Below are 13,689 nucleotides of genomic sequence, written 5' to 3' on the forward strand. Positions count from 1 at the left end.
AGGTGGACGGTCGTTCCCTTCCTTTAATTCCCACGCAAGGAAATGAAAGTTTTATAAGGTACAAGAAGGCTTCCGGTACCTAAACAATACTGGAACCATATTTTAGGTACAAAAGTAAAGTTAGTTCTCAACTAAACTTTGACAAAATTATACCTGTAAATACCTGGCACACTAAAAATGGACTCAAATTAAATTCAAAGTAGTATAACATTGTCACATTTAGTATACAACTCCCCCTGGTATAAAACACAGACAGTACCTCACTACAAAAGGAGAATTCTGTTTGGGAACTTGGGTTGATAATTCCCTCTCTTTTGATCATCTTATAATAGCAAAGAGTCAGAAAATCCTTCTGCTATGCGCAACCAATCGCCAAAGGAATATCATCCGGTACTTACGTTATTACCGCAACCACACACCAGATCTGTCATAATTCTTGAAATTATGGTGAAATGACTCATTCTCCTTAATGTCATGAATTTTGACAGATTACTAAACTAGATTCAATAATACCCAAGTACTGTTGTGAGATAGTAGTGGATCACTTTTATTGTACTAGTTTGTGCACTGTATTTTTACCCCAGTTACTTTCCTCCAATGCAGTCATGTGAAATGAAAATTAAATGTTTAAACAAATACCATTAAAACACTATAATCTGAAATGAAAATCTAATCCCTCAGAATTAACAGTCAGTCACATGACTAGGGTTCCCACCTTTCGTTGTGGCTAAAACCGGAGTACAGCCACACCCCACGCATCACCAGTAACCCTGCCCATCCCACCCCCTCTCCTGCCCACATTCCACCCATTTTGTGATGTCATGACGATATCACCAGGTGGGGAACGTCCTCTTTTTTCCATTCCCGCTGTGTGCTTTCGGCTGATTTATTATGCCTTTCTGTAAAAAAGCATAGTAAATCAGACAATTTACAAACTCTGACAGTCTGTTTCCTTTTTGAAACAGGATACTGGAGTTTGTACAGTGTTTTCTGGACTACTGGAGAATCAGTTTGATTTCCGATAGTCCAGAAAAAAAAAAACGGAGGGGTGGCAACCCTAGCCCCTGGTTAAAAAAACAATGAATAAAATCAAAGCAGAACTCATTCTCACTGAAAATCTGACAGAAAAGCTCCAACACTGGCAAGGATTTTGTATATACCAAGACTACAATCACACATTTCTAAAGAAATGCTAAATTACAAGAAAAAAAAAAAGAAATAAAAATAAGGTAATGAAAATCACAACTATAACTAAACCTGAATTAGAGTAACGGTAGTATGCAAGTTTAACAAAGTGAATCATTAGACATCATGACAAACTTAAAAAAATGCCACAGACCACTTTCAAGTTAATTTGCATTTAATATATATACATATATACATACTATGACATACACACATACATAGAGAGACTTGTCAGATACAAATGGATATATGATCAACAGCAACTAAAACGTAGTTGAAGATCAACAGATCCGGTATCGCATGTTAGAAAAAGCTAGCTTGAAATAAGCACAAGTAAAAGTATAACACAAAAAGTCTAAAAACGTGGTGAGATATATGTGGTAATCAGATACCGGAGAAAGGAAAACATCCACAGTTTTTCCAAATAGAAAAATGCGGGACTGAAAAACCCAAAGGCAGGGTATGTGAGTGTTCGTACACTTTAAACACATAGCACTTATTATGTGCATCTGGAAGTTGAACTGTCAAACTCAAAACATATGTTCAAGACTCTGGAAGCACTCGACGAATAACTTCTTCCTCCTTTTCACCAAAGTTTCTCAAACAAAGGCTGTCATTTTAATCTTTTCAATCAATCCCCTCATGCCAAGATCTTTCTAAACACAGCCATCCACTCCTCTTCTGCTACCACAACTCTGTACTTCCTGGATGAAGTACGACAGGCCTGACAGCAGCTCCAGGCGGAAATAACTTGAGCTGTTAATGCATTGTCAAGGAAGATTCTGCAATGTTCTCTTACACTCAGAAGGTTCGCAGGGCAGAGGCTTGACTCAACGAACCCCTCACTCACCTCTTCAATATTCTACCCAATTATCCCACGTCCTGTCCATTTCTTCTACAAGTCCCCTAAATCTTTACACTTCGACAACCACAAAATAAATAAATAAAATAATAATAAAAAAATCCAAGCTCAGCGGACTGGTTACAAAAATAAGACTGCTTTATATTTAGAGGATCAGAAACTTAACAGCACAACAGGCTAGTGCTTCTGCCAAATCTGAATACCAAAACCCTTTGAAGTCACTAGGTACAGACAGTCCATGCTCAACAATAACGCTGACATTAACTTTATTATCGCTAAACTTACTTGGTCAGCAACAATGACCGTTATTCCTAGCATGGGGGTCCTTCACAGAAAACAAGTCACAAACTCCTTAATTCCTAATTTCTAGCCAAATGTTGTGCACTCACGCCCTACTGCCACTGGTACCAAGAACTCCCTCACTTGGTGCTAAAAATCCGTTGCTACATCGGCTAAGGCTTAGAGGTGCAGTTCTCAGGGCAGAACATCTAGTCCTGAGCCAATCGAACAACTCTTATCGGTAATCGATTGGTAAACACCACCTGGAGGCAAAAGTTCAAGTGCGGTGTAACAGCAGCTGACTGTACACAGAAATAGCAGCTAGAAAATGGAAATTCTTAAACGTTGCTCTTAGTAGAGTATACCATTTATTTCAATGTTTCACAGCTCGAATATTACAGCCATGTATTGAAGTTTCCTGCAGATATAGGAGTGTGTCGATAATGTGTAGGTACACATTGTTTTCCCCGAACCTTCTTTATGTTTTGAGAAAAAATTAACTCTTTTTGGCGAACATCTCTGTCAGAAGAAAAAATTAGAGCGAGTCACATCTGCCTCAGGTGATGAAAAACTTCTTTATTTGCAGCTAACCAGATTACAGCAACATGTTGGCCAAGATGATCTCAATCTGATCCGCTTGTTTACTGACATCAACTTTTATACTTTCCTGTTACCAGCCAAAATAGCTTTTGTTACATTTCTAACAGTTGACAGTTGGCTATGAAAAACATCTAGGATCACAAATTACCTCAGAAAAGAATGTTGTACCTCAAAACCACAGCTAGTGTAGAATGTTTACCTCAAAACCATAGTAAGTACAGAATGTTCAAAAAGGTACAGAGTTCAACAGTGGTAGCTGGAATTTTCCAGGACACACAGCCTGCTTCAGTACTCAGCCGTGCGTCCTTTTACCAAGCTTTCATTTAACTGCAGTTAGCTTTCTTTATTCAGAAGTATAGAAAACAGATGTTATTCAAGTTCATAAGTAAACTACATCTATCATAGATAAAGCCCATCTTTAATAAACATGGTTCAATGACCTTTTCTTACCAACACTTCAGCAAATAGCATATTCATCTTGCTAGATGGGAGAAAGAGACAAATAACAGTATGTTTTAAAACTTTTTCTCTTAACAATCTCACCTGCTATAAGTCAAACACAATTTCACAGTGTTGACGTTTCCATAAAAGCGTGCAAATTAATGAGCCTTCTTAATTTATTGCTAAGATATTATACTGTGTCCGGAGTCCGGTTTTGAATGAAAGTGGTAAATGGACAATTTGACAGAAAACCGGACAGCTGGCAACCACACACAGACACACACACACAGCAGGCAGGCAGACAAACACAGAATTATGTGCTGAACCAGAATGCAACAAAGCATAACAGGCTTAGGTTGGAGGGCTGCATGATGTTCAGGTGTAACATCTGTAAGATGGTACTGGGTGATTCCTTGGCTGTATGCGGGGAGGAGAAGCAGTTGGGTTAGCCTGCTTTGAAGCACCCCGCCCCCATCATCAGTGTATTTGAAACATTTGAGCGATTGAGCTTAGTGCTGATAACTACTCTTAGATCGATGTGCAGGAGTATATTTACTTTTCCTACTACTACTTCAGCAGGTGTTTTTCAGCCCCTGCCTACTGTGAATGAGCTCATGTTTACATGGGGTTGGAGTATCACATCACCGTTAATCAGGGTGACTAAAGAGCCACTGAGCAACAGTATACACATAATATACAGATTTTGCATAAGTTGTAGCAAAAATGTAGCCATAACTTTTGAAATGTCCATACATAGTACTTAATTTGCATCACTTGAGTGTCGATATAACGTTCCCCAGGATGTTTTGGCAGATACTGTTCTGCATTTGGGATGCAAATCACTGCAGTGACCACAGACGATCCTAACTATGATCACTGGCTGAAAAACCCTAAGCTACCAGAAGACTTGAAGCTCAGTCTCTTTATTCAGCATCTTACAGACTACTGAAGGGAGACTATACCGTGCTTACATGCAATCACAGACCTGGTGGCCCAGGGTCTCTTGTACCTCCACAAATCACATTGTTCCATTAAATCAACCAGGCTATTCAAACTGGTAATGGTATGGGGACAGACTGACAAAGTTACTGCATGCATACAATGTGGTATTACAGGCAGACCCAGAGTAAAACTTCAGCAAAGGATACAGCAATGGAATGCAAAACTAAAGGTGCATGGGATGAAACAGAGTTCACATAAGACAGTGGTAATGGCAGGAAATGGGGGGAAATCAGAAGAACCTAAGAACTAAGATAGAAGAAAAAATGGTGGAACAGGTGAACAGGGTATAAGACAGAAGAATGCCAATCAAGCTGAAGAGTAAGGTGCATAAAACAGTGGCACAACCAGTACTACTGTATGGTACAGAAACCTGGCCAGTAAAGTCAAAGCAGTTGAGGAGGCTAGATGTGATGAAGTGCCTGAGATAGGCGGAAGGATGTACACTGTGGGGCAGATGAAGAAATGAAGACATAAGAGTAGAAGGCAAAAGTAACTACAATTGCAGAAAAGGGCAAAGAGAACAGGTTACAGTGGTTCAGGCACATGTGCAGAAAAGCAAAAGACAATCTGGTGAAGATGATTTGGGACAGACAGGAGGAAGAGGAAATGACAGTATCCAGCACAGAGGTAGATGGATTGTGTGAGATAAGACTTGAGACAGTCAAGCATGAGTGTCAAAGTAGGCAGGAGAGTGGCATTGAATACAGAGAGATGATGACAGCTGACATGACACTCAGAACCCATGTAGAAAAAGGGAAAAAAGGAGGAGGTTGATGATGATTATGTCTTACCAGTGATGACAACCAATACAAGATGTGCGACAGCTAGTTGGAAAAGTTACAGAAAACAAAAATGCATGCACTGCACAAAAAGTTAAAAGGATCATCTTTGGCAGCAACAAACTGGCTCTGACTAGTATGAGCATCTGTGCTAACCATTAAGGCAAAAGGTGTAGTAGGACAGTTCTACTGAGATCACACTGATGTTTGTTGAACTTCATACTTTCTGCTTACCAGTTCCTACAAGACAAGTATATGATGTTTATGGGTTTGCTCTTGATTTATTCATGTATTTTGCACACACGACTTTTATTTTGTAGTTCAAGGCCAGTGCTGACATACATCTTAATGATGACATAGATTTACATTTCTTCCGTGCCCATCTGTCTCTGTGCCAAACTGACCACTATTTGAAAACAGGAAATGCAGGGTAAAAACTATAGTCCAACACACCATTTCTTCAAAAGAATAAGCTGTCCTTAGAATATTCTCATTACCTCTTCCCCAAGCTAGCTAGCCCTATGATTTCCCAGAATGCTGCCAGCATAATTAAGTACTACTGCTATGTCAACCGGCTAGATGGCCTACTGCTTTGAAAATAAATACAATACAAAAAGAGACAGAAAACCAAAAATATGAAGGCCAGAAAAATATTCCTATTCTAACTCAGCTTAAAGCAGAAAGGGTAACATAAGACAGGTTTGAAAATTTTGCAGCTATTTAAAAACATCTGACAGAAATATTGACTTCATGGATATTATCACAGACAATAAAACAAAACTTAGTACATCAAATGGTTATTAACCACAACAATAATCAAGTGATACTCTGGAACTAGTATGTAAAAAAAAAACAAATAATAATGTGAAATGACCAGGTACCCCAAAGCTCGCAAATGGACCTTTATCCCACAGAATAAAACTCACTGTTAAGTGCTTTCATCAACATTTGACATCTTCAGAACCGTTGAATAACATGTACAAAAACTAACAGCGCAATAAAAACTGTTCTAAAAACATACTCCTGTAAAATACACCCAATCATAGTTCAAAACGGTGGAAAACCCACTAATCATGTACCTTGGAATGTAACCAATAAGATGCAAAAACTGTACAAAATAAAACTAATTGTAAACCACAACACTGACCATAATGTAATTGGTACAACCTGTGATTTTAGTGAATCTAATAATGTAAATAGATGGCGTGATGATTTCAACTATCCGGTTGACAGAGAATACATTCGGTCAGCCGAGGATGCATTTTTGTCTTTAAATGAGCAAATTAATGTGTTGGACAAGAGCTTATTTAAAAATAAAACTCTCCAATTGGAAAATTTTTTTTCTTGGATAAAAGTATTAAACGCACACACATCCTGAAAGGTCTGAGGTTATGGAAGCTTCCTCAGGGGGTTGTGGAAAAGTCATCCTTTCATTATGAAATTCTTGAATTTATAATAGATGTTCTCCAGCCCAATGGAATAACCCAGGGTATGAGGAAGATTAAAGACAGAACTGGAAGAAGCTTTACACCACTGTTTGTAAGCAGCATCAGCTCTGCTGCCTTGAAAGAAATATACATATTTATATGATTTACTATCAAAATGTGGAAAATCAAAAAGTTTTCCACTTTTTAATCAAATTCGTTATACGAATTTGGTAATACAGAATTGCCAAAATGTTGGAATCAACATTCAAACACCGGAAGTTCCAATGTCGAAATAAAGAAGTTATGTCCTTACCATAACGTTCCATGTGGAGTGTTCATCTCGCCTTTGTTCTTACACATGGGTTCGGAGCTGATCCTCGGCTCCGAGTCGGCCGCTTAGCAAAGCTCTGCATCGAGAAGAAGCTCGAGACCAACCTATCTCCCACAATTCCCTCTGCCTTTACCTCAGATCTAGTTTGCAAAACAACGCCAGATCCAGCAACAATAATGTAAACATACATACATACAAGGGGCGTAACTGAAACCAGTAGCACAACAGAGAGAAACCAGCAGCGGGAGATAACCAGACCAGACCTCTAAACCGGACGTTCTTCCTGACCTGAGGGTGGGAGGGTGGGAATGTAAGAACAAAGGTGAGATGAACACTCCACATGGAACGTTATGATAAGGACATAACTTCTTTATGTGAGAGTGTTAAATCTCGCCGTTTGTTCTTGCACATGGGTAGCGTCCCTAGCTCCGTGACCCTGAGAGACTCACGGAAGAACGTTCCTGAGCACAGTGGAACCAAAGGTTGCCCTGTCCCTGGAAATCCTATCCACTTTATAATGAGTGATGAACGTATGTGGCTTAGACCAAGTGGCGGCCGCACAAATAGTATCCAAAGGTAAGCGGGCCGCATGAGCCAAAGATGTGGAAACTGATCTAGTAGAATGTCCTTTTGGTTTGGTGGGCAAACTTTGATCAGCAGCAGCATAAACAAAGGTAATACAATCAGATAGCCATTTGGAGAGAGTACGCTTCGTCACTGCCATGCCCTTTTTGTTGTCCGCAAAGGCTATAAAGAGCTGGTCTGTTTTTCTATGATCTTTTGTCCTATCTAGATAGAATCTGAGTTGTCTATGAACATCCAACTTGTGCAACATATATTCCAGTTTATTGGAATGATTTTTGAAAAATGTGGGGAGTTCGATGGATTGATTAATGTTGTTGACTGAACAAACCTTAGGGTGGAAAGAGGGACTGGTGCGTAAAGATACCCTATCCGGGTGAAAAATTAAATATGGCTGTTCAATGGAAAGAGCTTGAAGTTCCGACACTCGTCTGGCTGAAGTGATAGCTACTTGAAAGAGAGTTTTGCAGGACAAGAACTTTAAGGAACAGGAAGAGGCTGGTTCAAAGGGTGGTAACATTAGCCGGGATAAGAGGAGGTTTAGATTCCACGGAGCTGTAGGAAACCTGACTGGTGGTCTAAGATGAAAGGATCCTTTCAAAAAGGCTTAACAAAGCCTATGAGCCATGATAGGTGCTCCATTCTCCCCTACATGAAAGTTAGAAATAGCCGCCAACTGAACCCTCAAGGTGGCAGTAGAAGCTCCTTGGTGAAATAGCATGGATAGGAACTCTAAAACTTTGTTTAGTGGGGCTATTAAGGGATCTAAATGTTGTGCAGTCGCCCAGTATACAAAACGTTTCCACTTACTAGTGTAAATTTTTGTAGTGGAAGCCTTATGAGAGGCTACTAGAATGTTCTGAACCACCGGAGAGAGAAGATCAGACCTGGCTAAGAAGGGTAGCGGAGCAGCCAAGCTGCTAATCTGAGGGACAGGAGCGACGGGTGGGGAGCTCCTGACGAATGAGTCAGTAGGTCTGGCACCGGGTCCAGGATCCAGGGCTCCCGTATTTGGTGTGCTTGAAGAAAGGGAAACCAAATTTGACGAGGCCAGAATGGGGCAATGAGAATTACAGTCCTTTCCAGATCCTTGGCTTTCTGGAGAAATCTCGGAATCACAGGTATAGGGGGAAAAGCGTACAGGAGACCCGGGGGCCAATCGTGAATCAGAGCGTCCCTGGGGACATCCCCTGGAGGGGGTAATAGGGCAAAGTAGCTTCTGCATTTGGCGTTCATTGGAGATGCAAATAGATCGCAGCAAGGCTGGCCCCACTTGCGGAATATCATGTCTGCTATTGTCTGGTTGAGGGACCACTCGTGAGGTAACAGGATGGCTCTGCTCAACCTGTCCGCTATAACGTTGGATAACCCCGGGATGTGCGTTGCTATCAGAAAGCGACCCGTGGACTCTGCCCATTGCCAAATTCTCATGGCCTCTCTGCATAACTGGTAAGATCTGGTTCCCCCTTGTTTGTTTATGTATCAAACTACGGACATATTGTCCGTTTGAACTGCAATGGTCCCTAGAGGTAGAAGGGAGGAAAAGTGTTGCAACGCTAGAAACACTGCCCTCATCTCCAGGACATTGGTGTGCAGGTTGTACTCTAGATTGGTCCATTCGCCTTGGACTGTCTGTCCCTGAAAGATGCCCCCCACCCTATCAGGGAGGCGTCCGTGGTCACTGTGGCTGTTGGTGTGGGTAACACAAACGGTCGGCCGCCGATGAGATTGCAATTCTGTAACCACCAAGACAGGTGTGTTTTGCAGGTGTTTGTAATGTGAATTGCGTGTGTCAGGGGTAACTGTTGGAACGACCATTGTGCGGACAGCAGCCATTGGAGAACTCTCATGTGTAGTCTTCCCAAGGGAATTGCAATGAGGGAAGCTGACATGAGTCCCAAGACCTTCAGAACTAGTTTGGCTGGGGATTTCTTGGACAACAGAAGTAGAGATATGTGTTTTTGTAGGGAAACTATTCTCTCTGGGGGAAGTCTTAGAAGCAAGGAACGGGTATCCAAATCTGCCCCTATGAATGAAATATGCTGTGATGGCTGTAAGGCAGATTTTTCGAAATTTATCGAAATCCCTAGCTGAACACAAAGGCCGAGTGCGTAGTCCCTGGCCTATATCAGTCGACGCTTGGTGGTGGCAGTAAGGAGCCAGTCGTCCAGATACGGAAACACCCGGAATCCTAGGCGTCTCAAGTGAGACGCTACCACTGCCATGCATTTGGTGAAAACCCTGGGGGCTGAGGTTAGACCAAAGGGCAGGGCTCCCAGCCGGAAGCGCAGGTGATCTCTGGATGCTCTGGCCATTTTGATGTGGTAGTATGCGTCCTTGAGATCTATTGAGCACATCCAGTCGTCCTTCTGTAAGAACGGAAGGATCGATTGAAGCATGACCATCCGGAACTTTTCTTTCTTCACAAAGGTATTGAGATTGCTTAGGTCCAGAATTGGCCTCCAGTCCCCTGTCTTTTTTGGAACTAAAAAGAACCTTGAGTAAGTTCCGAATCCTCTTTGGTCCGCCGGGACTGGTTGGACGACTCTTTTCTAGCAGCTTTCAAATTTCTATAGCTGCAGGTTCTCGCAGATGGGGCGGTACATCTGGGAATCTTTTCTGTGGTAATGGGGGAAATAGAAATGGAATTTTGTAACCTCTGGTAATAATGCTTTTTACCCATCTGTCTGAGGTAAGATTTTGCCAGGCCTGAGGGTATAAAGCTAAGCAACCCCCGACTGCCTCCAGAGCAGGACAGTCGGGCCTCCACTCAGGAGTGCTGGAAAGGCTTCCCAGGGACAGAATCCCTGTCACCTTGGTTCTGCGGACCCCCTCTGCCGCCAGGGCGATGTCTTCCACTTCTGCCCCCCCCTCTGCCTCTGGAGGGGGCATCACCCTGTGTGCTTGGGAAAGAACCCTGGGGTTTACGAATCAACATTTTCCCACCTCGTTGCCCTTTGGGGTACGGTCTGGATGGGGTGGAAAAACGGACTCCGACAGCAGACAGAGTCTTTCCCTCTTGCTCACACCGGGTAAGGGTCTCCTTTACTTTGGGGCCAAAAAGAGTGGCACCATCAAAGGGGGCGTTAGTAAAGGAAGACTTGAAGGCTTCCGCAAAGGAGCAAAGGCGCATCCAGGATTGTCTACGGAGAGCAATCGCTGAAGCCGCAGCTCTACTCGACCCTTCGACTGCATACGGGATGAGCCTCATGGACGAGTTTATAATAGATGTAAGGGTATTGAGCTGTGCTGTAACCTTATCCACGACAGCAGCATCTGTAGTACCCTGGAGGGTATCTCCCAACTCTTTGACTAGATCCCCCTGTAAACGTGTGAAATGAGTCAAATAGTTCAGTGATCGCATGGAAAAAGTCGCTGAACTGAAAATGCGCTTCCCATATCTGTCCATGGTCCTAGAATCTCTGTTAGGCGGATGGACAGACGAGGAAGATTCGGACATCTCCTTTTTCGTGGCAGCTGCCACCACCATAGCGTCCACTGGAACTCACTTTGTGAGGTATGCCTTATCCTGAGGTGCCGTAATATATTTATTAGGCTTTCTGGGAACTGGCTCCACTGTGTCAGGTGTCTCCCACGCCCTTCGAGCAATTAATTCCATTAACTCGTCGAAGGGCGGAGTGACCCAGGAGGAAGAAGGGCGAGCACCGAATGCCTTCAGCAAAACTGACTCATCCTCAGAAGGGGGTAGGACTTGCCAATCACCTCTCTGTTTTAGGATCTCCAGGATGTCAGAGAAGGAGACATCCTCTGAAGTTGATTTTGGGGACCCTTCTGACTCATCTAAGTCAGTGTCCGATGTTAAGGACTCTTGTGGAGAATCCAAGTGCCTCCTCTTACACAATCTTTTCCTCGGGACCTCCTCGGGGGGGGGGGGCATCCGATGAACCTCCGAGGTAGAGGGAGCTCCCTCTGGGAGCGGCTGAGACACTGGTGCTCGACGCTTTTGAGTAGTCATAGGTGCAGAAGAGGACAACAGGCCTTTATGGGAGGGAGACGTTGCTTCTGCTGAAGTAGTTGTCTGGGAAGACAATACCTTCCTCATAAGATCGAAGGCCCCAGGACCCCGAGCCGAGGAATCCCCCGGTTCCGAAGAACGCGGAGGAATCTCCGACTCGGAAGTCAAGGGCACCGATCCCGAGGACGGAGCCGAGGTGATCCGTGCCGAGGCGCCGAGAGGGAGAGTCGGCACCGAAACATTGGTTCGACTCTCGGTCCCGGAACCAAGGATAGATCGTCGGCTCCGCGAGTCCGGGAGTGGTTCCGACGGAGTCGAGGTCAACGGTGCCGACCGAGAAAGAGACTGTTCCGGCACCAAGGGCTCCACTATCAGCAGATCAGCGTCTCCTGGCTCCGAGGGCTGAGTAGGCCTCGGAGGAGGACCAGATGGAGACAAGGGAAGGCCTTCGAGTCTCGACACCAACTGAGAGGAGACTGCAATGAGTTTGGACAGGGCCGTGTTCTCCATCAGCTTCTGCACCACATGATCTACATCGGTGTCGGAGAGGGGCCTGGAAGACCGCGTCGAAGGAATCGAGGACGGTGACGACCTCAAAAGAGCAGGAGGTGGCAGTTCCGTCACCGGTTCCAAGACCCGCGGCTCGGTGACAGAGACTAGCTCGATACTCGGCCCCGAAGTCTGTGGAACCGGTGAACGAACTTTAAAAGAAGAACTTGGAGCTGATGATGTAGGTTCCGAAGTCTTCGACTCCTTCAAAGATTTAGAAGTCTGGTCTGACTTATCTAAAGCCTCCTGGAAAGCAGGCTTCAGAAGACCCCTGTCCATAAGCTTCCTGCGCCTATCTGTCATGACCCTTCCACTAAAGGAATGACATATGGAGCAGTCCTCCTGAAGATAGAGAGGGCCAAGACAGTAGACACAGGAGCTATGGTTGTCTGTGACAGACATCTTCTGTCCGCACTGACATCTCTTAAAGCCTGACTTAACCTTTTCTGACATGTCAGAGTCGAAAAAAAAATATCACAATAAACAGTGAAATAACAATCACTACACTTAATCTTAGCCAAAGGCCGAGAAGCAATGATATGAAGTGATTAGTAATAAATCTAGCAGTCGAATCCGAGATTTAGTAAGTGGGGTAGGCCCTAGGAATCCTAACTAAATATAAATGCTCTAAAAACACTAATAATTTAGTCGATCGGAACCAGAGACCATACACACACACACACACACACACACACACACACTAACAAGTCTAACAAATCTTAAGAATTTTAGTAGAAAATTCTATTAAAAAAGCTAATCTTATCTGAAGTTGGCTCAGAGCTCTTCAAACGATGTGATCAGTTGCAGCGGCAAACTAGATCTGAGGTAAAGGCAGAGGGAATTGTGGGAGATAGGTTGGTCTCGAGCTTCTTCTCGATGCAGAGCTTTGCTAAGCGGCCGACTCGGAGCCGAGGATCGGCTCCGAACCCATGTGTAAGAACAAACGGCGAGATTGAACACTCTCACATTCCGTGTTACCAATAATGTTTTTGCCGGGGGGGGGGGGCAAGACCCCCTGCATCCCCCATACCCACCTGCATATTATATATTCCAACTCAGAGACTGCTCTACAGTGACGGAAAGGGTAAAAGTACAGTTTTGTACCTACCATAAATGTAGATGTCCGATAGGTATGCATCTGCAGTCCTAACATATGGGTTGTCCTGCCTCAGGCAGCCCTTCGGTCGGCCGGATTCCAAAGTCTGGGTCTGGCCTCGGCTGATGTCGCACTTCACCCGACGTCATAGCTGCTGTTTGTTGGGTATAAAGGCATCAGCCTACGCCATTTTCCTCAGTGTTTCTTGCCCCAGATGCCAGGTGCCCTCTAGGAAGGCTAAATTTGGATAAATGCAAATAATTCCAAACAGTAGAGAGCAAACAATATAAAAATATATAAATATATACATATATACAAACAAATACACCATAATAGATTCCCCCAGCTAGCTAAAAGAGGGGTAAATACCCTAGGAATACCACAGAGGGGAAGGAGGGTGGGTAATCCTGACTGCAGATGCATACCTGTCGGACATCTACATTTATGGTAGGTACAAAACTGTACTATGTCCTTCAAGGATGCATCTGCAGTCCTAACATATGGGTAGAATACCATAGCCAAACTGGGGGAGGAGGCACTAATATAAAGATGGTGTAGTTAAGATCCCTTGCAAAACAGC

General features: G+C 43.7%; 1 protein-coding gene and 1 pseudogene across 4 annotated transcripts in view; both read right to left on the minus strand.

The window, feature by feature from the left end:
- The window catches only part of FNDC3A (fibronectin type III domain containing 3A), a 3,267,883-nt gene that overhangs the window by 2,538,975 nt on the left and 715,219 nt on the right, over positions 1-13,689 (minus strand). The window lies entirely within an intron of this gene.
- On the minus strand, positions 12,393-12,549 carry LOC122803688 (annotated as a pseudogene).

This window comes from Protopterus annectens, chromosome 5.part1 (assembly GCF_019279795.1).
Source record: "Protopterus annectens isolate FY-2018-M chromosome 5.part1, PAN1.0, whole genome shotgun sequence".
Taxonomy (NCBI): domain Eukaryota; kingdom Metazoa; phylum Chordata; order Ceratodontiformes; family Protopteridae; genus Protopterus; species Protopterus annectens.